Source organism: Artemia sp. Qi Xiang Cuo, chromosome 11, assembly GCF_049724085.1.
Source record: "Artemia sp. Qi Xiang Cuo chromosome 11, ASM4972408v1, whole genome shotgun sequence".
Classification (NCBI taxonomy): Eukaryota; Metazoa; Arthropoda; class Branchiopoda; order Anostraca; family Artemiidae; genus Artemia; species Artemia sp. Qi Xiang Cuo.
Window position 1 is genome coordinate 70,510,561 of NC_142804.1, and position 23,645 is coordinate 70,534,205.

Here is a 23,645-nt window from a genome sequence, read left to right on the forward strand (position 1 = left end):
TGGATCGAGAAATAAAATTCAATATTTAAAATAATATCCGAGTCGTCCATTATTTCATAATTGCACTTACGGTAATAATATTCAATAGAGAAAAATCCACTCCAAATCAACGTTAAAACTTAAAACTAACAGAAAACTTAAAACAAACAAAAATTATTGTGTATATGAGGGCTACCCCCTCCTCAAAACCTCACTCTTTATACTAAAGCTGGCCTTTAAGTTACAGTTCTTTAAAAACGGCTGCTGAAACATAAGGGCCGTTGAACTGAAATAAGATTTTTTTAAACAGTGTAGTCGGTAACAACCCACTCGGTAGCAGCTGAATGAAAAGCAGGCTAAATCTTAAAAAGAACCCTGGAACTTCCGATTTCTAATTGAATGAACTCCCTCCAAAGTTTATGCGACCCTCCTTCCCATAAAAACCTTACATCTTAACAACGGGCAACTTCCATGACTTAAAGTCGTCACCCTGGAGGCTGAAAGGGAGGGGGTGGGGTTGTCAAGTCCAAAGGCATGGTTATCTGACCTTTAAAACTATTTGGAACAAAATGACTATCTCAAAATCTTTATCAGACACATTTTGACTGCATCTCAATTATACTTTTCCTGCGTTTAGGGGAAAAACGGTGTGGGGTTGGCTTGTTCGTCCTCCAATCACTTTTGACGCCTAAAAAGATCATTAGAACTTTTAGTTTGAAATCAAATGAGCCCCCTCTGAAGTTCATTCAACCACCCCTTCCATACGTAGTTCTTCTGGAAAAATAAATAAATAAATAGTAATACTTGATTTGATACTATAGGCAACGCTATAAGCATTGCCTCTGACTCAAACATGTGAGTAGAACATTCAATTTCTCTTCTAATGAACATACGAAATTATCAAAGCGGAATATGGGGGGGGGGGGTATTCTGGGGAGAACAGGACTGGCAGAATCGATAGACGATTGACCAGATTAAATTATGTGACATGTTTTTTTGTTTTTTTTTTATTGGCGTTTTCTTCATTCTAACAATACTAAATGGGCTAGCTCACTTTAAGTATTTAGCACTTAACAGAGAACTCTTAGGTTTAATTTCAGAAAGTCATGCCACCCTTCATAGAAATATCTTTTAAATGCTTGGCTTTTTAAGATTCAATTAGAAGTTTCATTACCTAAAATGCTTTTTGGAATGGGAGAAGGGTAGAAGTCAATTTATGCCAAGGAATGTCAATTTGAAACAAAGAAAAACAACAAAATACAGAAAATGTGTGCATGTATCCAAGGATTATGTCCAGGGCCGGACTTAAAGCACTGACGCTGCTAGGCCCAAGCAATTTTGCCACTCCATTTTGGCGTGATTTTCGGGGAAATCCCCGAAAATTTGGAGATTGTGGAACCACTGAACAGAATGGTTCTAGGCATTTACCCCCACCCCCCTGGTGATTACCTAACCCCGGAAAATACCCCCCCCCCACCTGTGGAAAATAAGGATTTCCAAATTTGAGAATTTTATCTGAGTTTTATTTTTTTTTAATTTCCGTAGGGGGAGGAATTTTGGTACTTGTGTATTATGCACCACTCACTCAAGTTTATGCTATTTAAAATTCGATAACACACCGGTTTTTTCTTAGTTTCTTCGTTAGTTTAGAAATGAATTTGGGCTATATATTTGCACGTTAGGGGGGGGGGGTAAAGTACAGCGGGTCTGCATGCAACATGTGTTTGGTACAATTTACTACATATTAGATAGATGGATGGATAAGTGTATTTTAAAGCCAAATATACGGTTATGAACACAGTAAAATAACATAAATGAAAGGCACAAATAACATAAACTTTGATGAGCGATCATCATAAAACCCTTAAATAAAACACTACATTAACCTAATAATAGTACTTGATACTTGGAAAAACGGTCATTGAAAAAAAAATTAACACTTAGAAAAAATACTTAAATGAAACATTACATTTACTTTATGCTGGGATGTTAGCACTTGTCTATAATCCGGTAAGCGCGCAATAAAAGACAGCATTGAAATCTCAAACATGCTATTTATAAGCAAAGCGTCTCTCACTCGGGAAGTATATTTAAACTTTAGTTTTTTGGGGTTTAGGGGGACTAAAAGGTAGCCTACCTAGGTTAGGTTACGTATTTAATAAATGCTATGCTCCTCCCCCCCTAATGTGCAAATAAATAGTCCAAATTTGTTTCTGAACTATTATATTTTTATCCTATTTTGTTTTATTTCATTAGAATTAACGAAACTTCACTTTTTGCGCTCTTACCGGATTCTAGGCAAGTAAAGGGATTTTTGTTTTTATTTTTATTTTAGTTAACAAAATTTCCAGATACCTCGCTATTCTTCTGTTATTTTTAGCGGCCATATACCTATAAATAGTTGTTTTCTGACTTCAAACCGTCCAAATACTTTACCCTCCCCCCCCCCTCTTATGTGCAAATATATAGCCCAATGTATTTATTTCCCATATATCCTGTCACTTGCCTTGTCTCGCGCTCAGCTGAAAACAGTTAACGAAGAAACCGGTTTGTTCTCGGGTTTAACACAGCGTAAACTTGAGTAAGTGGCCCATAATACACAAGCACCAAAACTTCTTCCCCCTACGGAAATTAAAAAAATAACATTCAAATAAAATTCTCAAATTTGGAAAGCCTTATTTTCCACGAAGGGAGGGGGTATTTAAATGGAGGGTTTTCCGCGGGCGGGGTTATTATCCCGAGGGATATTTTCTGGGGGGGGGGGGGTATTTTCTCCGAGGGTGCCAAAAGTAATGAAAGAGAGAGGTGATACTGAACTTTCAGCAGCCATTCCATTCTTGGGAGACATCTGACAGTTTATAAGCAGCCACGGAATTCCTGTGTTGCTTTAAAATCACTTTTCTGTGAATAGTGTTAATAGGCAGCGCAGATATGGAGTACACCTGGCACTTTGGCAATAAATCACATCAGTCAAGTTTTTATCAAACAGTTCGTGGTAACGAACTGTAAGTAAGGAGCGACCCGGCTCAATGGTAACCGCAACTCTTAAAAACGGAATTTTGGTACCAGTAGATACATCAAAAGAATCAGATTTTAATTCTGATTTCAAATATATAATTTTTATCAAGTTTAATTTTACCCATCAAAAGTTACGCACCTGAGAAAATTTGGCTGATTTTCGTAAAAAAGGGGAAAGATCCCCTAAAAGTTATAGAACCTTAATGAAATTCCCACCATCATATTCCCACATCACAGTTCTCATTCAGCATTCGCCAGTGAAGGTCACATATATTTTGTAAAGGATTAAATCTTACGCAATCACCTGAATCAATTACCTGAGATTAGATTTTTTTTGACTGGATTGGATTTGGCATTTGAAGAAAGATTTAGAACACTTGCACTGTTGGAAACCGGGGGGCCGTACTTGTTTACGAAATAGCCCCCCCTTGTGAGTAAGTTTTTGTGTTACGTCTATTGATAGTTATGATGGGAGATCAGAACATTGCCCAGACTCTAGGGGAAATAAAAAAAGCAGTTTCAAATATTCCACAACTCACGAAAAGCATTCAAAATGCACAATCAATTTTGGCAGGGATAGAATCTAAGTTACAGGACTTTGCCATAAATCAAGTAAAGACATCCCAAGAAATCGCAGAAATTAAGAGTGAATTAAAGGAGTCACGTAAGAGAAATTTTAGATTGGAAAAGGAACTAAAACAAACCAATCTTATGTTCTATGGGATGCCGCATCCAAATAATCCGAACTCTAAACTAAGTGAGGACATTATAGTATGTATTAACAATTCTGTGCCCAACCTTTCACTATCAAATAATGAAATACGAGATGCTCTTCGACTGAGAGGACCCTCGAACCCCCGCCCTATCCTTGTTAAATTCACGACCAAAATGACTCGTGATGCTGTCCTACGTAATGCTAAACTGTTTAAAAGAAATGGAATTTCAATCACCCCAGACTATACACCAGAGGAACGGGAGGCCCGAAAAGCATTAAGACCCCTGATAACCCAAGCTATAAGTGAAAACAGAGCATTGAAATTGCGTGGTACAAAAATATACATAGACAACCAGATTTTTTCTTATGATTTTGATAAAAAAAAGGTCGTGGAGGCTGCAAAATCGGCAAATGGTCAGCAACCGACCGGAGTTGATAGTTCAAAAAGGGATTCTATTCCTCGTCGGGCCTACATACGATCCCCATCAAGTGATAGTGACTCTTGTTCGGACATAGAAAGTAGTAACGCTAACGATAGTGATGCAACTGTCTACGAAAGGCCAATGACTACCGCGGATCCCACCAAACCAAGCGGAAGCGGGATAAACGAAGGGTCAGTAAAAGGGAAAAGAACTTTAGATTCCATTATAAGCCCCAATGATGACCACAAACAAGTGAAAAGAAATGTAAGAACAAACAGTGGCTCAAAAATGGACAAAAAAACGAAAAACCAGTGTTCACAGATGCCTCACTAAGAGACACCATTCGTGTTAATTGAATAGGATACAAGCCATATACAAAAACTGTCCTTAGTCACATGGAATATACAAGGTTTAAGAAACAAGAGAGAGTTGTGTTTAAATAATTCATTTTTGACAGCAATGGTGACGTGTTTTGTAGAGACATGGTTGTTGCCAGAGGAAGATGTTATAGTGCGCGGATACGAAGTTTTTCGAGTGGACAGGGCTACATCGCGAAACTATAGAAACTATGGAGGAATAGTTGTACTATTAAAGAGTGACATGTTAAAAAATTTGCGTCGCCTGTCAAGTAAATCTGAAAACTTGATTTGGTTGCGCTGAAAGTTTCAGGAAAAATGGTTTATATTTGGTTTTGTATATGTGTCCCCAGAAAATAGCTCATACTGTATTGAGGATACATGGTATATATTAGAGGAAGAGTTGAGTTCAGTGAAATCTCATTACCCAAGTGATTTAGTTTTTCTAGCAGGTGATTTTAACGCATATACTTCCGTACAACAAGAATTAAATGTAGATTTTGTTTCAGATGATGATGACCCTTGTGAGATGATACCTTCAGTTTACCTTATCCCACGAAGTAGCCAGGATCGACAAAGAAAAATTAATTCATGGGGGAGGAAGCTGCTGGCACTGTGCGGAGGTCATGGGCTAGCGATTGGGAATGGCAGATTTGGGGAAGATGGTGATTTGGGTGAGTACACTTGCATTTCTGGACCTTGTTTTAGTTTAATAGATTATGTATTGGTGGACACGGGACTCGAGGCTGAATCTCTTAATGTAAAAGTAATCCATCAGTCTGGATCTGATCATTTCCCACTTAAATTAGAATATGAGATGAAAGAATATAGACGTAGACGGTCAACAATGAATCAAAATAGGATACTGGCTAAAGATAAAGGTGAAAGAAAAAACAAGCCGAAAATTCCGCCCCGGATTTATTGCGAATGGTCGAATGAACAATGGCTATCTGTACAAGAGGCTTTTCTTAGTGAACCAGTACAAGAGGAAATGAGCCAGTTAAGGTCTGATATGGAATTACCAAAATCAGAAACAGATGAAGTAGTCGAAAGGCTTATGGGAATTGTAAGTAATGTGCTCACACCTATGAAACCAAGAAAAGAGAAAGATTTCTATGACCAAGAGTGTAAAGAAAGTAGTTCAAACCTGAATAATCTACTGCTTACAGTAAAAAGATTCTTGGGAGAGGAAGAGGAAAAAAATATTGCGCTAACAGAATATAGGCAAGCAAGAAAAAAGCATAAAAAACTAATCAAAAAGAAAAAGAAAGAATACAGATTTCACCAACAGGCAGCTTTATGTAAGAGTTTTAAAGAAAGCAACAGCCAAGAGTTCTGGAATAAGTTAAAAAATATGTCATCCAATAAACAAAGAAACGATTCCCTGAAAATTCCACCACCGGAAACATGGCCATCTTTTTTTCAATCACTACAGAAAGATGCAGAAAAAACGAACAACACACTAGAGGAAAGGATAAATCAAGCAGATTGCGAACAAGGACCTTTCCCTCTTAGAGAAACAGATTACGCCCTCTTTGAACCCATTAACCCAGAAGAAATAAATGATTCACTGCAAAAAATGAGAGGGGCTCAGCACCTGGGCCAGACGGAATCCCAGTTAAGATATTTAAATCGATAAGGAATATCATCATCCCCGTGTTAACATCATTGTTTAACCTAGTAATATCTACGACACATTGGCCACTAGCTTGGAAGACCTCACTCGTATTTCCCCTATTTAAAAAAGGTAGCCCGGCCGTTAATGAAAACTATAGACCTATAATTAGTTTAAACCGGGGGGGTAAAATTTTGTAAAAATTTTTGGACAAACGACTTGGAAAATGGATGGAGGCGAATAGTACTCTAAATGAAGAACAAGGTGGATTCAGACCGGGATATTCGACAGTGGATCGAGTATTCATTTTAAATGCAATGATACAAAAATATTCTAAAGGAAATAGTAAATTATACGCTGCGCTTATAGACCTACAGAAAGCGTTTGATAACGTAGATAGAATTTTGCTGTTTGAAGCTTTGAGTGAAATTGGATTACCACATCAGTTTATGAATATAATAGCTTCGATGTATTCATGGACTAAAAGTTTTGTGAAAATTCCGCAACAGAGTGTCTCTTCCTCTTTTCCTGTAAGTAAGGGAGTTTTACAGGGAAGTAGTCTATCTCCAAAATTATTTTGTATATTTATTAATGATATTGTGCAATTTTTCCAACGCCAATGGGCACCAACACTTCGTCTTGGAAATTTGAATCTTTCAATGTTGCTTTTCGCAGATGATATAATTTTACTGGCTGATTCCGAGGAAAATCTACAGTCTCTACTGAATAACCTAGCAGAATATCTGCAGAAAAAGAAACTGAAGGCTAATGTATCGAAAATCCAAATATTGATATTTAACAAAAAGCAGAAAGAGCTACCCCCCTAGTTTGATTTCAAAGGTCAAATTTTAAAAATAAAAGAGAAAGCAACATATTGGGGCTTTAAAGTAACTCGAAATGGTAAATGGACACAACATATATCAGCAACTACGACAAAAGGGAAAAATGCACTTTTCGGTATTTACAGAAGCAACGTTACAACAGGAATAAGCGATCTCAGCCTTCATAAACATATATTTATCACAAAAGTCTTACCCATACTGCATTACAGAGCAGAAATTTGGGGCTACCAGACTGCCCAAGGATTAGAAACTCTACAACTACAATACTACAAGCATGCATATGGGCTACATAAAACAACTCACTCCCTAGTATTGAAAGGTGACCTAGGCATCTACAGTTTAAAAATACGAAGAAAGATACAGATGATCAAGTTTTGGCTCAAAATCCTGAATTTACCCAAGTAAAGACTTATTTCTGCTGCTTATAAGGATCTTCTCACCCAAAAAAGTAAAATCACTTGGACAGCACAGATCAGAAAAATACTACAGGAAACAGGCTTTTCAAACGCGTGGAATGGAGGACAGGGACCACTGGACCAAGAAAACTTCATAAAGGAATTCCAAGCGAGATTGCACGACCAGGAAATTCAACTTTGGTGGACAGCTTTAGATAAGTCGACTAGTCTTACTTTGTATAGAGATATAAAGCGGATTTATGGACAGGAGACATATTTGAAGCTGGGATTACCTAGTAAGTATATGAAAACGTGGATTCAGCTTCGAGCCAATTGTCTACCAATACAAGGAAAAGAAGTTTGGAAGGATAGAGAAGGTCCGGAAACGCAGCGTACTTGTCTAAAATGTGGTGAGACTGATTTTGGGCTGGGTCATTTCCTCCTGCGATGCCGGCGGCTTTCTCATATAAGGGGGGAGGTTTTGAAAGAGGGTAATGATTGGCTACGTCGGGGGATTTTGAGTTCGGATTCACCACAAACGGTAGTAGGTGTGGTGAATTTTGCATTGAAGGGTATGAGTGTTGATTAAGAGGATAGTGATTTTAGTATGTATTCATTTTATTTATCCTTTTTCTTTTCTTTTTGTTTTGTATATGGCTGTAAAAAAGCTTTAATAATACATTATTATTATTATTATTATTATTATTATTATTCAGCGTATTAGAGAACCCTACTGTAGAGGTTTCAAGCTCCTATCTACAAAAATGTGGAATTTTGCATTTTTTGCCAGAAGAAAGATCACGGGTGCGTGTTTATTTGTTGTTGTTTTTTTTGTTTTGTTTTTTTTCCCCGGGGGTAATCGTATTGACTCAGTGGTCCTAGAATATTTTTAGGATAAGATATTTATTTCAAAAAGATCGCTATCATAAGCCCACAAAGGGCCGAATTCCGACTTCGGAGTCGACAATATAAATGGTTGCACTAAAACTCGCAAAAATGAAACAACAACAACGAAATAGAAAAATCATAATGAACAATCATTTAACAGTCAATAATTAAAACTGTAAAAAGTCAATTAAAAAGTTAAAAAGATAAAAACTGGTCAAACTAAACTTACACAAATACGAATCAGAAAAAGAATTAGAACAGATATAAAAAAAAGAAAGGGAGGAATACGCGAAGAGAAACAAAAAAAGAGCTAGACATAAATGCGTATAAACTAAAGTAGACACTAGGAAAGTGTCAATAATCCAACTACAGTAAGTCAATAAAAGAGTTAAAAATAAAAACTGGTCAAGAAGGGGGGGGGGGACAAAAAAGAGGGAAAAAAAGAAACTATTGGGTCATTTTATTCATTTTTCAGATCATAAAGGGGACAAAAGTTCTTTGGTATATCGAAGTAACGCAGTGAATGGGGGAAAAAACAGGGATGGGATCAGAAACAGCTTGAGGCGGCCGTAATCTGTATGGGGAGTGATGGTTGGGGAAAATACTTGCCGTCCGAGGGTTTGTTATGGCATTTTTTGAAAACGGAGGCACAAATTATTTCTTCGTCTCTCGAGGGTCTCTAGGTTTGAAATATTAAAAAAATGCAAATATGGTATCATGCCCTCTTTAGAAATAATTCTTAGAACTCTCTTTTGGACATTTTCAATTTTTTGTGTTGCTTCATTAGAGAGGCCAGGGTGCCACACAGGACAAGCGTACTCTAATATGGGACGCACAAAAGAAATGTATACTTGCAGTAAATGTGATTGGGGGCAACTGAATTTATTTAAAAGTTTAAGGAGGGAAATCAAGGAGGATATATATTTGCTTGTCGTAGGATATTATTTATATGGGCATCCCATTTCAAATTAGAAGAAATTGTAACACCAAGGAGTTTAAGAGATGTGACAGAGGTTTCAGGAGGAATAGGAGCAAGAAAAAGGGGAGGGGATACTTAAGGAAACTTACTGAGACTATTGCGGATTTAGAAGGGTTAACTGTCATGTCAAGGGAAGAGCCCTCACAGGCAATATCTTGGAGTATGCCCATTGGGTTGCTAAAGATGTTTTTATGACATATCTCTAAAACTGTCAAGTCATCGACAAATTTCCATCTATTGTCATAAAGGGTTGAAAGGGTTTAAAGAATATCGTAGGAGGGCTCATTGGAAAGGAAATTAAAAGTTCTAGTGCCCTTTTTAAGTGACCAAAAAAATTGAGGGCAACTAGGCCCCCTCCCACGCTCATTTTTTTCTCAAAGTCACCCAATTAAAATTTTGAGATAGCTATTTTTTTCAACATAGTCGAAAATCTAATAAATATGTCTTTTACGATGACTTAATCCCCCACAGTTCCCAGGGAAAGGGCTGCGAGTTATGAACTTTGCCCATTGCTTACATATCGTATTGTTTTTTTGGGAAGTATACAGACATTTTCAGGGAGAATTTTTTTCTGGTGGGGGGGGGGGCTGGAGGAGGGGGTTACTCGGGAGAATCTTTCCATGGAGGATGTTTCTTTGGGGTAAGGGACATTTCTATGAAGGGGGTGCCGGATTTCCAAGCATTATTTAAAAAACGATCAGAAATTAAATAAAAAAAAAGTTTTTTCAACTGAAAGTAAGAAGCAACATTAGAACTTAAAATGAATAGAAATTATTACGTGTATGAGGGGTTTCTCCCCCAAATCAATGCCTCGCTCTTTACGCTACAGTTTTTTTTTTAGTGCTTTCAAAAGAGCTATCTATTCTAATTAAACGGCCTTTGTGATTCAGGGGTTTGTAGATTAAATTTTTTTTTTAATTTTAACGTAAAGAGCGTGGTATTAACTAAGGGGAGAACCCCATCATATACGTAATAACATATGCTTAATAAAAATAAAACAATAGAAAAAAACAAGCGATACGGCTCAATAGTAATCGAAACTTTTAAAAACAGAACTTTGATATCAATAAATGTATCAAAAGAATGGGCTTATAATGCTGATTCTAAATATATGAATTACTCATCAAAGGCTACGAGCCTGAGAGAATTTTCCTGATTTTTTAAAGAGCGGGAAAACATCCCCTAAGAGTGAAAGAATTTTAATGAAAATCACACCATCAGATTCAACGTATCAGAAAACCCTACTACATAGGTTTCAAGCTCATATCTGCAAAAATCTGCAACTTTGTATTTTTTGCCAGAAGAAAAAAATACGAATATGGAAGTTCGTTACGTAAGTTAATTTGTAAATTATGTTAGAACCAAATTTAGAGACAGCCATTTAGCAAAAGAAAAGTAAAATTTTTATGCAAATTTTGTTTACTTATTCAATGACGATGAGCCAAAATAAAAGCTGCATTAACTAAAAAACGATCAGAAATTAGATAAAAAAAAACAAGTTTTTTAAACTGAAAGTAATGAGCGAAATTAAAACTTAAAACGAACAGAAATTATTCCGTATATGAAAGGGGCTGTCCCCTCCTCAACGCCTCGCTCTTTACGCTAAAGTTTGACTCTGTCTCACAGCTTTATTTTTTTAAATAATAAAAAACTTTAGCGTAAAGAGCGAGGCGTTGAGGAGGGGACAGCCCCTTTCATATACGGAATGATTTATGTTCGTTTTAAGTTTTAATTTCGCTCATTACTTTCAGTTTAAAAAACTTGTTTTTTTATTTAATTAGTATTCAAAGCATCCAGTATTCAAAGGCGTCAACCATGAAATAATTCCAATTTCCAGACAGTGGTTTATTAGGAAAAATTTCCAGACAGTGGTTTATTAGGTTATTTCAGTCTTCAGAGTGGAAACACCTTTTTGGATTCACTCACTTTGGACAGAATTAATCAAGAGCTTTGAGCATGAATTAATTCAGTGACCCAAGCTAACTCATCTTTAATCAGCGATAATATATCAAAACCTATTCCGGTTCAAAAAATGGCAAAGAGAGTATGCCAGGAACGCAGATTAAGAGTTACTGTTAACTCTATTTAGTGCAGTAGCTGTGAGTTTTACTTCCATGAACATAGCTCCGGTATAGAACGTTCTAAGTGGTCAAAACATTGGGTTTGCCTATATTGTACTACAAACGAAAGATACTAATGAAAAGGTAGTACCCTCTGATGACTCTTTGCGTTGTTTCACCCAGACCCCGTCTACCCTTAAGACACTTCCACGTTACCCATTGGGAAGTGACCTAGTCAACATTTTGAAGGAAGTGAGGTCATCACCCTTTTCGTCTCTCAAATCAATTTCTTGCCAAACCAGTTCCATGCCCCAGGACAGTCCCCCCCTCAGCCACGTCCGATATGTGTCCTGACAAACCAATTTCGTTTAAAAAACAACTGATTTCAGTTGCCAAACCCCTGACCAGGCTACAGTATTCAAGACCTGTGCTTCCAGCCAGTCCAACTTGTTAAACAACGTCCCTACTGCACCTAAAACAAGAAACCTACTCCCTCTAATGCAGCGGTTATTATCACTGGGGAGTGAACTTGAAAATGTTGTTATAGAAATTTTCACCCTAACCACTTCAAAAAGTGTTAGAGTTGGTAACCCCCAGTCTTTCCCAATCCAGGAAAAGGAGAAATCCCCAAGTTCTGTTAAAATCAATATTAAAACAAGACTTACTGATGCTAATGTGGCTTCTGATAACACCATCAAAATTTAACGGATGACAAGGTCAACGACAAAATTACTGATACGAATCCAGTGATTTCCGGTTCAACTAAGATAAAAAGACAAGTTTGTGTGTTTAAAGGATTAAACTGTCTTGGTTTTAATCCCCTCTCAGGCACAAGTGTTCAAGGTCAATTTCATTCTGAAATTGACGCTAATTATGCATGTAAAACTAGGTGTGAGTTCAATACTAGTGATGAACTATCCAGGAAACAAGTTAATGCTAATAAAGGTATATGCAAATATGCCTGGAGAGGAATTTGCAAGAAGGAAGAGTCGTGTAAATAACATCATTTTTGCAAGAATTATTATTTGAAGAATGAATGTAATGGCCCTGTGTGCAAACTATTGCATTCCAGGGTTTGTAAAAGTTTTAGAAGTGGGCTTTGCTTTCGCAAATGTTGTCAGATCCATTTGAAATATGGATTTAAATCTTTTAAAAAGCTTTTAAATAGTACGGAAAAAAATTTAAACCCGAAGTCAGCGCCCCCTCCAATTCCTTCTCTCATCAGTTTGGATCTGTCAAAAAACGATTTACATCAAACCTTCCCACCATTACACATCAAAGGTTAGTGAGATACTACAAGCAGTTCAGCTCAACGAAAACAAATTCTCCCCCCTCCAACAGTGCCAAGAAAACTCTGTCAAAAAACGAGAGTCACCGGGCCTGTCATGTAACACACCAGTGTCCATTGAAGCACCACGACCAGCTCATTCCGCGGAATTTAAGACCCCCACCGTATTCTATCACCACAAAGAAGACCCTACTTCCATCCATTCGGGTTATGGAAGCATCGAATTACGTGACTCTAGTGTAAACCAGTGTGTTAGTTCTAGCTTATGTCCCCCCAAATCCCTACTTAATAATATCCCCATAATTTGTCCACTGTCCTCCTTTTCTCTCAAGCCCGGTCTAGCCTCGCCTTTTAATCCTGCTTCTCTAACGAATTCCAGCCTTCATCCCGAAAAAGATGCCTCTCCTCTCCCAGATCCACGTTCCTCCCACCCACCACCCCTGTCTCCCATAATTAACAAACAGAAAATTGCCCTCTTTAGTAACCGTTTTACTTTCCCAAAGTTGCTTGTTACGAACGCCAAAAGCCTAAATTTCGACAAATTGATGGAGCTAGAAGTCCTTGGTCAAGTACACAAAATTGATGTAATTGCCGTAATTGAGGTCCAAGCAAAAAACCCCGATTTACTGAAAATTAAAAACCACTCTCAATTCATAAAATTTTGTCCCCATGATCACCCCCTAGGTAAAAAGGGAGGTGAAATACTATTATTTGTAAATAGTTATCTCTTTCCTAAATTAATTCATACTCCCAACCTTTCAGATTACGATGAAATCATTTGGGTAAGTGTAAGACCCAAAGTTATACCACGCCCCTTTAATTTGATTAAATAAAAAAAACAAGTTTTTTAAACTGAAAGTAAGGAGCGACATTAAAACTTAAAACGAACAGAAATTATTCCGTATATGGAAGGGGCATTCCCCTCCTCAAAGCCTCGCTCTTTACGCTAAAGTTTGACTCTGACTCAAAAATTTATTTTTTAAAACAATAAAAAAATTTAGCGTAAAGAGCGAGGCGTTGAGGAGGGGAAAGCCCCTTCCATATACGGAATAATTTCTGTTCGTTTTAAGTTTTAATGTCGCACCTTACTTTCAGTTTAAAAAACTTGTTTTTTTTATTTAATCAAATTAAAGGGGCGTGGTATAACTTTGGGTCTTACACTTACCCAAATGATTTCATCGTAATCTGAAAGGTTGGGAGTATGAATTAATTTAGGAAAGAGATAATTATTTACAAATAATAGTATTCCACCTCCCTTTTTAACGCTGCACAAAGACAGCGAAACGCTGCACAAAGACAAAACGCTGCACAAAGACAGCGATTCTACCAACAACTGCATAGTAGTGCCGACTTTGTCCTATGCGAATTCCCGAAGGCCGGTATTTTCTTAGTAAGTGATGCTAATGATCTAAAGTTAAATCCCCTTTGTAGTTCCCTGAACTTAAAACAAATAGTAAAAATACCAACAACAAAAGGAAATTCAACCCTTGATTTGATTTGCACCAATATGCAGGCTTTCTAGGTCCCTCCTGTCCCCTTGCCCCCGTTAGGAGAAAGTTACCATTTTTGTTTATTAACGAAGCCTCTCAATAGCTTTAATCATGCTTTTTCTGTTACTGAGTTCTCTTTTGGATCTCGGATTACCACTGAAAACTGGCTGGCCCTCAAAGGAAAAAATGACATTAATTTTAAAGTCTCCGAATTCCAAAATCTGATTAAAACAAAATACAAAAATTCCTTCCCTGTGAAAAAAGTAAAAACATGTTCTAATGACAAACCATACATTACTAGCCAATTGAAAAAACTAATTAGAATTAAATTGAATCTACTAAAGAGTGGTAAAACATCCGAAGCGAACTCATTACGTAAACATATAGAAAAAGAAATACGTAAATCTGCTTCTTCATATTACAAATGCAAAGTCCAGGATTTATTTTCTACAAAGCCAAAACAATGGTATAATAGAATAAAGAAAATTTGTGGGAAAACACATAATAATATAGATTTCCATTTCCAAGAAGACCCTTCAGTTAGAACCAATGATCTGAGCAGGTTTCTTTCTTCCATAGTTCAGAGCCTCCCTTCCCTTTCTTTTGACACTCCTTATGATTTGTGCTCATTCAATTTTCCCGTTATTTCGCCTTCGGGTGTGGAGGCAAAAATAAAGAACATTAAAAAGTGTAGTACATGTCCATTAGACATTCCGATTGTACTAATTAAAGCCTTTGTCCTTACTTTTTCATTAAATTACATCTACTGGTAAATTTCCAAATTGTTGGAAATTAGGTTTTATTGCTTCCGTAAAAAAGAAAGGTAATAATCAAGATTTTGATGGTGTCCGTCCCATTACTCTTACTCCAGTTTTTTCGAAGTTATATGAAAGCTTTTTAGCTGAGTGGTTGAAAGTAAAAATAATCCATTAGAAAAGCTATCCAATTACTTTCAAGTTGACCCTTATTTAATTAGAAAGTCAACTGTTCTTACTATTAATTTACTTAAAACTCCTCCTTCTTTCTCCTGCCCAATCCCCCCTGAAATGTCCGTTACCACTACGAAATTACTGGGCGTTACCATCTCAAGCGACTTAAAATGGTATTGTCATATTAATGACAACTTAAAACGTGCAAATGCCGCATTTTCCCTCCTTAAACTCCTTAAAAAATTTAAATGCCCTAAATCGCACTGTTTGAGGATTTTCCTGTCATTTGTACGCCCAATCCTTGAGTACGCCTGTCCTGTTTGGCATCCTGGCATTTCCATGGAATTGTCGGACAGAATAGAGGCAGTACAAAAAAGGTACCTAAGAATTATCTTCAATGAGGGTAAAGTACCTTATATTTCCCTTCTTAGGAGAGCTAATCTTGTCACTCTTAAGGAAAGGAGAGCAAAAATTACCTTGCGTTTTGCTAACAATGCCCTTCATAATCCTCAAACAGCTCCCCTTTTCCCCGGTCAATATTCACCCCTTCGACCCCGTCTCCCGCGTTCAGTGTCAACAAAAATCCCCCGTCTCGCCCCAATAAGAGTTTGCACTGAAAATAGAAGAACTTTTATCCCTCACATAGTTGACATTTTCAACCACTTAATCGCCGCTGCCCCCCCCCCCCCCCTCACTCACTCTTTACCTTATAGTTATTAATTTTAATTCCCATTTTGCAAATTTGGTGGTTTTATTTTTATGTTTGTTAGTCACCAACTAACTTATTTTTTTGTTTTAATTCTACTTTATCCCCTTGTTAATTTTACGATTTTTTTTTTTGGGGGGGGGGAGCATTTTTGCTGACTTGACATTGGCCTTCTAATTTTATGAGTTTACTTTGTACTTTGTTTTTAACGTTTTTACGTATTTGACATTGACCCTTATATAATTTTCTGTTGTTGTTTGATTGTTTGTTTTTGTTGTTCTTTTTTCGCTGTATTTGACGCTAAAGTGCGAATTCGGCCCTTTTCGGCTTGTGATAGCCATTTTTCAGCAATAAATCTTATCTTATCTAATGCACCCCCTGGCACTGTACGCTCCTAGGCCTAGACTTAGTAGGCTTATTAGTAAATCCTGGCCTGGGTATTTCCAAGCATTAGGGGGGAGGAGCCTGGTGTTCAAATTTCAAGAGTAGTCATTATTATGTTTAAAAAAATATAGGATGGGGAATAAATTGTATTTCTTATTTATGTACTGATGCATTACGCGGACAACGCTATATATTGCATCGAGGAAACGAGAGACAAAACCCGCCAAACAGGTTATTTGCATAGCGTGAAAACCACGCTATGCATTCCATTACTCTATAGCGGTGTCTTGAATTAACCCGTTAAGAACGGGTTTTTCCGTCACTGGTTTCCTTGTAAAGGCCCATATAATGGGAAAGTACCTTATTTTCTCATAACAAAAGAGCAATGCCATTCAATTACCTATTGACAACTCTTCCAGACATAATGGGTACAACTTCGGCAATTTTACACCACGCATCCTATCCCCAGGGTGCCTGGATATAGCCCTAGCAGTCACTTACGCACAAATTTCCTCCGGAGGCTTGATGAAAACGACAAATTAATGGATAATTTAAATAAGAAGTGCCCAGAAGTATGAAAATCTAGAGGGGGCCCCTCTGTATACGTCCTGGAGCCCTAGACCGGTCAGGGGTGGATCCAGGATTTTTTTTAGGGGGGGCGCAAGATAGGTTGATCCGATAAACTTGCGATAAGAACTAGGTTAGGAGGGCGCACGCCCCCCTCACCCCCCCTGAATCGGCCACTTAGATCGGTATAAGTGTACAATCACTCTTCCTCAGGAGGAAACACTAGAAAATTCTGAAAACAACCTGAAATTCGTAAAATACTTATATCATTCCTAAAAGCGCTTCACTTTTCTTTACCCCCCCCCCCCGAATGAGGGTCAAATATACATTATATATCCTCAATGCATTTCTGCTTCCTTGATTTGTCAACGTTGCTTGTTTACCGTTATATCTATTTGAAGAAAAAAGACGTAGGGGAAAAATCTGAAAAATATATAATTTTGGCTATATATTCAACCATTACAGGGGTGGCGTAAAATCAAGTGAAGCATTTTTGGAAATTATATAGGTAAGTATTTTACAATTTTTAAATGTTGTTTTGTAATGTTTTCATTCTGAGAAGAGTTGATTGTATACTTAAGTGTGGCCTAGTCGGTACTTTCGTATTATCAGGGCCTCTCGGCTACATCAGAAAGAAAATTACCACTACCCCCCTAATGTGCAAATATATACCCTGAATTGGTATATATAGGGGTAGGGGCTAAAATTCATTTCCGACAAAAATGATTATTATATTCGTAAAGAGCATAAAAAAAGGCATCGAGTGGTATATTCACTTTAGTCATAACTCAATAAAATGATTTGGTAAATATTTACCCCTAGGTTAGGTTAGGTATTTAATGTATGCAATGCTTTATCCCCCACCCCCTAGTGCGCAAATATATAGCCCAAATTTGTTTATAAACTATTATATATTCTTCCTATTTTATTTCATTAGCGTTAACCAAACTTGACTTTTTAGAGGCCCGGATAATGCGAAAGTGCCGCCTAGTCTATATACAAAACTTTGTTGATTTCTATTTCAAATTTATTATTGATTCCAACCGTTGATGAGAAGTCAGGGTAAAATCATGGATGAAGGGCTTTTTCTTGTCTTAGGAAGTGATTAGGCTAGGCGTAGAATCGATGAACTACCAAAAGCGGCTAATTTTTGCACGTCGCGCAGAGGAAGGGCCCTGGAACAAAAATGTCACGAACGGCCAAAGGAAACCGTCCAGTTAAGAAAAAGAATCTGGCACCAAGATTTCCAATGCTTGCACAAATTTAAATAAATTATCTATCTCTGTGCTGTTTAATTTTAACACAATTTCAATAGCAAAATTCACTCACTCTTGCTTTCTCATATAACTGACGTTTTCAGAGACCAGGAAGCAACTAAAACTAAATTTGAAGTACACTGATATCGGTAACTGATATGAGCGGAATAGGTTTACTAAGTCACCCTCACACGTGACACCTAGTATTGGGCGATAATTTGATTAACTGATATATCGATATTTCGTTATTTTCACTTTCGATATATCAAAATTGATATTTTGGGTCAGGCTTTTGCTTAGATGAGCTCTTGTTTTTACCAAATTTCAATAGCAAAAATTGTAACTAAAGAGTATTTTGTATAATTTTTTTTCGAACTTCGGATAATAAAAAATAAAACAATAAACATGATTCGATTGCATAAATGCATATCACGAAAAATCAAGATATGTAATTACTCAAACTCAGGACAAAAACAAAATACACTACTTGCTATTTTTTGGCTATTAAAAAAAGCAGCATACTGGGGCGTACTTTCAGCATTTTTATTAGGGGGGCAAGAGGGGGTCCACCTCTGGATAGTCAGGGGACAGTAGCGACAGTTCTAGCCTCTTCAATTTGCATATAATTACAGTAAGTATTGAGTATTATTATATAAATATTACAGTAAGTAACTTACTGCCAACTACGACCTCTACTGTAATTTAATAGAGATAAAATTTAAAAACTATAAAACGGTTATAAATGTTAAATTATTTATTTCATATTTTTGGATATTAAAGAAAGCAACATATTGGTATTTTCCCTCAGGGTCCGTTCCATTTTCTTGTGATTAACTAACCGAATTTTGAAAACACTCTCAGAAGGGATATTGGCGGCAGGCAGGGACACTAATTTTGTGGCAGCATCGTATAGATATTGTTATTGTGCATAGATATGTATTACGAGACTTGGTAGATCAGTTTTTTGGGGAATATAGACTCTCTATTGAAAATCTGTGACTCTCTATTCGAACTTCGTCGTGTGAACCTTACAAACTGTTTTAATTCTAATGCGGCTGAATCACAGGGATTGTCACGGTACTTGTATATACTGAAACAAATTCAGCATGCAGCAAGGCAAAGTCCATCTCTCTTGCTATTTTACTCTGAAAATAGAGAAGATTCCCTTGGGAAATATACATTTTCTTCAAATCTAGTTCAAGGTATGTGTCAATCGTAACGGGTGTGACGTGTGACCTGACCAAGGCTTACAAACTTAGAGGGCATTTCATCCAGCAAAGCTTTCAGACAGGGTTGCCATCCTTATGATTTACCACTATTTCTAGGGATTTTTTTTATGTTGCCTTATAAAACAAATCTCTAAATTTTTCTACCGGGATTTTTCTACCGGTTGGCAACGTTGCTTTCAGAGTTCCTCAGCAACATTTGAGAGTCAACCAGACTAAACGCAATTTGAGTTTGAGTGATACAGATATCTCTTATAGATACAGATATCCAAGTTATACTGTAGATAAGATACAGATGTGCATGCCATGTATTAGTATGTATGAGTCTAGGGTTATCATAGTATGTATGATTCCGGGGTTGCCACCACAACCAAATAAAAGTCCCAACTTGTCACCAAGAAAATCACCAAAAAATAACCAGCATGTTACCAAAAAAATCATCAAAAAATCGGTGGTCAAAATGATTGGCTCTAGACCAAAAAGACACATTGGACACCCTGAGGTCAGACATTAGGCCTTCAATTACTTCAAAAAGGAAGAGAATGTATACCAAAAAACGGAATTTCAACCAAAAACTGAAATTGTGGTGAAAAAAATCCTGTTTTTGGACATAAAAAGAGCTTTTTTATTTATCTAACTACTATTTTACCTTTCTTTGTCTTTAACTTCCAAAACCATTCGTTTCTGCTTTTTCCTTGGTTTCCATTGAAAAGAATAACCACAATACTCTTTTTTCGGGTGGCCAGCATTAACGCCCCCCCCCCTCCTGACGATTATCTCCAAGGAAAATACCCCCCCCCCCCCACGGAAAAGATCCCCCCGTGGAAAATAAGGCTTTCCAAATTTGATAATTTCATTTGAGTTTTATTTTTTTTAATTTCCGTAGGGGGAAGTAATTTTGGTAATTGTGTATTATGCACCACTCACTCAAGTTTACGGTGTGTAAAAATCGAGAACACACCGGTTTTTTCGTTGGTTCTTTCGTTACTTTGGAAATAAATTTGGGCTATAGATTTGTACATTAGGGGGGGGGGGGTAAAGTATAGCGAGTCTGCCTGCAAAAAATGTTTGGTTCAATTATTCTGCATATTATGATAGATAAATAAATAAGTGTATTTTAAAGCCAAATATACGGCCATGAACACCGTAAAATAACATAAATGAAAGGCACAAAAAACACAAACTTTGATCAGCGATCATCATAAAATACTTAAATGAAACAGTTCATTAACCTAATAATAGTACTTAATACTTGGAAAAATGGCTATTGAAAAAAAAACATTTAACACTTGGAATAACCACTTAAATGAAACATTGCAGCTTCCACGGGCGGGGGGGTATTTACCGGGGGGTGTTTCCCGCGGGGAGGTATTTTCTGCGGGGGGTATTACTCGGTGGTGAGTGGGATTTTCGGGAGGGGTATTTTCCGCGGGGGGGGGGAGGTATTTTCCGCTGGGGGTTTTTCTACGGGGGTATTTTTTTGGGGGAGGCGTAATCGCCAGGGGGGATAATCGCCTAGAACCCTTTTTTCTCCTCAAATCCAATTTCATTCGATTTTGAGGGTTTTTAATCCCTGTGCCGCAGTATGCACCCTTAATGGTAAACTTCAGCTTTGAAAAAGACCACTCAAATGATGTCAATTTCTTATGTATTTATTTACCTCTGGAAAATTGTCATCAGTTAAGCCTAAGCTGAAATATCAGACAAACGGTAATAAATCTTATTCGTCTGGTTCCTTTGACAAGACCCCTGCTCTGGTCAATCATCTAAGGTTTGGAGGTATCAAACAGTTCGTGGTAAGTAAGGAGGTATTCAAACAATTCGAACTGTAAATAAGGAGTGATGTGGCTCAAGTGTAACCGAAACTCTAAATAACAGAGTTTTGATAACAATAGATACATCAAAAGAATCAAATTTTGATGCTTATTCAAAATACACAAAATTCAACAAATTTAATATTACCCATCAAAAGTTACGAGCCTGAATTTTATTTATTTTTTAAAAAGGGGGAAACACCCCCAAACATCAAGTGATCTTAATGAAAACGGCGCATTAGATTCTGTTTACCAGAAAACCCTACTGCAGAGGTTTCAAGCGCCTATATACAATAATGTGGAACTTTGCATTTTTGCCGGAAGAAAGACAGTAGTATGGCCATAGGTACGGCGGACTTTACACAAGACTTTGCATGCTTACTTGGGTACTAAAGATTGGACAATCCAATTTGGGTCATTGACCTACTTACAGACAGGTATCCGACATCCTATCGGGACTTGATTAACATATATTCAACTTTCACAAGTCAATTGATTCAAGTACAGAAAAGCGATGACCACTTAAGTAAACCCCTTTATTGCATTTCAATTTGGACTAATATAATTAGTGATATAGTATTGAACTTTAGTTAATAGCATCTATAACATAGGCGAAGTTTTAACGCTTGTATCATCATTTTCATGGGAATGAGTGCTTATATCAACACTTCTTTTAGTATATTTTAAGGATGACATGGATGACTTAGGGTCATCCATGTCCCAACCTCCAAGGACCCCAATCCCCCCCTCACCCAACTTTTTTCCCCCTCTCTTTTTCTTGTACTTATTTTTCGTAATTAAGTTTTCTTTTTTTACTTAGAAGTTTTTTCAATTTTTTTCATGTCTTAAAATGACAAAAAATATACTTAAAACAAAATTATGGCTTGTAATATTTTCGAAAAACCAAATGAAGATAATATGGATATGTTAGTCGTGATTTTGACTATTAGAAAAATTATGTCTCTAGTGGCACTTTTTTTCTTTTTTTGACTTAGAATTTTTTGGACTTCAGAATTTTTGAGAATTATAATTTTTTTGGACTTAGAAGTTTTTGGACACAGAAGTTTTTGGACACAGAAGTTTTTGGACATAAAATTAATTCTGAACTTACAATTTTTCTTGAACTGCTGAACTTGTTTTTTTATTTATTATATTTTTATGCGGCTGCCCCAGTGGTATTCTATGGCTGTTCATCGACACTACCTATTTTATTGTATCTTTTGATCAGTATTTATTATACACTGAAAGGATAAACACGTAAATCATATTTGAAAAAAAAGTGAAGATAAAATATTCGATGAAAGTGTGTGCACAAAATAAAGTTATCGTCATGTTGAATGCTGACAAAGTAAAATATTTGATCTATGAAATAAGCCATAATGAGGATTTTATTGTAAATGTATGCGTGCTTTGTCATGACAGTGAGAGATTAAATTACTTTGGAGTACCGAAAATATTAAACATTCATGATGGTGGAGATGTGAGAGTATCATTTCCAGAGATGATAGTGCTCAAAGAATTCAAACATAAAATTAATAGTTGACGATGAGGGTCAACTTCTTGCTCTTGGTTCTGGTAACACGTTACCTGTTGATAGATCCTATTGCCGTCTTTCTAGTATTAGTATTCAAATAAAAGCAAAGGGAAAAACAAAGGCTTACTGTTGCACTAATGTCATGATGCATATCTTGTCTAAGTGCCAAAACTGCAAACTATGTAAAAATAATTTGGTAACAGGCAGTGTAAAAGAAGAATAAAAAGAGCAATGTCAGACAATATAGCAACAGGGTATAAGGATGAGTTGATGACAAAAACAAAGCGCGTGTGAACATTATTACAACCGTTGATCATTTACCAACAGATATACTCAATGAATCCCAATAATACCAATGATGAAATGTGTGATGCTATTGTAGCTGAAACCATGTTAAAACTCGTGTATGACCCCCAAAATGGAATAAGTGTCATGTCAAGAAAAAACATGTAGTATATTATTCAACGGATTCAAAGTATTCATTTTATTTTTATTTTGATATTCTACAAGTCCTTATTTCAATAAAAACAATTTATGCATTACTTTGTTTTGATTCCAGTATTTTTAGGGTAGGCTAACAAGTCGAACGTTTTAGAATGTTTATTGAAAAGTCGGATATTTAAGCAAATGAATTTTCAGAGACATAGATCCTACTAGCGGGCTCGTAGGGAGTATATTAGAATATGAGTTATGTAACAGGGCTTTCACCCAAGTCTGAAAGAGATGAACTTAATTTTTCCCTCAAAATCTATACAGACAAGCAAACACCCGCTCAGAAAAACAGGCACAAATAGAGAGAGAGACAGAGAGAGAGAGAGAGAGAGAGAGAGAGAGAGAGAGAGAGAGAGAGAGAGAGAGAGAGAGAGAAAGAGAGAGAGAGAGGGAGGGAGGGAGGGAGAGAGAGAGAGAGAGAGAGAGAGAGAGAGAGAGAGAGAGAGAGAGAGAAAGAGAAATAGAGAGAGACAAGCAAACACCCAGTCAGAAACATAGGCACAGAGAGAGATAGAGAGAGACTAGACAGGAAAACAAACGCTCAGACATATGGATAACAGAGAGGAAGAGAGACAAAAAACACCTTCAAACACACAGCCAGACATACAAACACAAATGGACATACACAGGGACAAGCAAACATCTGCTTAGACTACCGCCACTCCGACACATAGGCATACAGAGAGAGAG

General features: G+C 36.8%; 1 protein-coding gene across 1 annotated transcript in view; it reads right to left on the reverse strand.

Moving 5' to 3' along the window:
• The window catches only part of LOC148947297 (interferon-induced very large GTPase 1-like), a 33,659-nt gene extending 15,655 nt beyond the window's left edge, over nucleotides 1-18,004 (reverse strand). The window contains exon 1 of the mRNA XM_089096560.1: nucleotides 17,963-18,004. The gene's annotated coding sequence lies outside the window, so the exon portion shown is untranslated. The remainder of the gene's footprint in view (nucleotides 1-17,962) is intronic.
• Nucleotides 18,005-23,645: the final 5,641 nt, after the last annotated feature.